Source organism: Schistocerca serialis, chromosome 11 (genome assembly GCF_023864345.2).
Source record: "Schistocerca serialis cubense isolate TAMUIC-IGC-003099 chromosome 11, iqSchSeri2.2, whole genome shotgun sequence".
NCBI classification, from domain to species: Eukaryota; Metazoa; Arthropoda; class Insecta; order Orthoptera; family Acrididae; genus Schistocerca; species Schistocerca serialis.
In genome coordinates, this window is record NC_064648.1 from 93,448,239 (window position 1) to 93,450,215 (window position 1,977).

Consider the following 1,977-nt stretch of genomic DNA (forward strand, 5'->3'; position numbering starts at 1 on the left):
AGTTGTTTAAATATATCACTCAATGTATTTTTAAAAAATTCACTGACTGTATTTCATTGGCTACTTGTTTAAAATTAAAATGTGCACTTAAGGACATAACTGCAATGGTGGACAACCGCTCCCCTCCGTAGATGAACTGTCTGCTACTCATTAGGTTGTTCAGTCACCCCTTTGGTGGGGAAGTAAAGATGGTTCCTTTGGTATGCACATGGGATACTTATTAGTGCATGCTACTACTGCTTATGTTGCAACTTAAGCATTGTACATATACCTGACTTAACAGTAACAAAATCAGCAGATATGTAGATGGCACATTCATAACATATAATCAAATTGAAGAGCAAATAGAGATGTTGTTATGTAGATTCAACAGCTTTCATAACAACAGCCATTTCACACAGAGAGAACACCAGAAAGATAACAATATAAACTTCTTTCACATGACAATAACAAATACAAAGCAGACCCTGAACATCAATGTGCACAGAAACCAACACAAACAGTCACTGTCACTGCAAATCCCCCCACCACACACACACACACACACACACACACCAACACATGCAAAACAATTTGCATTCACTGCTTTCTTAAACAGAATACAGAAATTCCCAATTTGTGCTGGCGACAATGACCCACAAACACACACAATCAAATAGATTTCACAAAACAATGGCTATGATGAATATGAACTAGGTGCGCTATCACAACACATACCAGAAAACAAAAGCAAACAAACTGACAGGGCCATCAGCCAACATACAAAAACCCAACTGTGTAACTATACCGCAATTCAGAGCCATTTTATACAAAACAGCCAACCTGTTCGAAAGCAGAGGTATCAGGATCATTTCTGCCAACAACAACTTAACTGGTTCATGACATCTCACAATCAACAGAAGAACTGAGCAAATTACAAACTTACAGAGCTATATGCAGTCATTGCAACTACTGTAATACTACAATGATCAAATGGACAGAAATTTTAAAACCCATTTTAAAGAACTTGTTGACCGTTTCAGACTTGATGAACCTAAGAAGTCAGCCACAGCAAAACACATGGACAAAACAGGCCACAGTGTTGCAACAGCATAATTTCAAAAAGAGCTGCAAAATGGCCATCTCGGGGGAAATGGACGAGTCATCCACATTAAAAGTTGAAAAACAAGATCGTAAATGAAACAGTGGAGTTTAAGAACTCACATTTCTTGACCAACTTCAATTCAATAGAAAACATATACACATTAAGATCATATACAAACCTAGGTCCGAGCAACACCATTGAAATTCTTTAAAATAAAATTTTATAGTGTCATTTCTACAATAAAATTGTCACAGTCTCCCATTCTGTAATATATGTTGTAGAGCAATATCAGTGATGTGACAGTATAATATGTAGAATGCATCGCAAGTGACTTCCAACAGCCAGGTAGACATACTGATAGGTAGATCAAAACACAGTCTGTTCTGACTGCCATGTTGCTTTGCTCCACAGTCAAGTTCTTTTGCGATATCGTGTTTCGAGTTACCTTCAGGAATTTGTTAATGATGGCTAACAAATTCATAGAAATGGAGGTTGCTGAACACATCGTAAGAAGACAGCCACTTCAGATGAACAAAGTGAGTTGTTATTTAAAATTTTTCCGTGTGAACAGCAGACCAACAAACAAAGAGGCATCGCCTCTTATTAAGCTATCCTTCTGTTTCTCTGCAGGATGCCCACAGCAGCTGCCAAGACTACACACATAAACTTTAACATCTACGCACCCTTGCGCTAAATATTTTTCTACTGCCACTGCAGCTCAATGATGATGCCTAACTTCAAAGTATGTTGCTAATTAAATAATTTCAGTAGTCAACAAATTTTGTGACTGGTATCAGTATTCCAAAAACTTATTCATATTTAAGAAACACACAGTAGCAAAAAGCCTCGTTGTGTATCATTTCCTGGCCACATACGTGTCTTTGTCGTGTTCG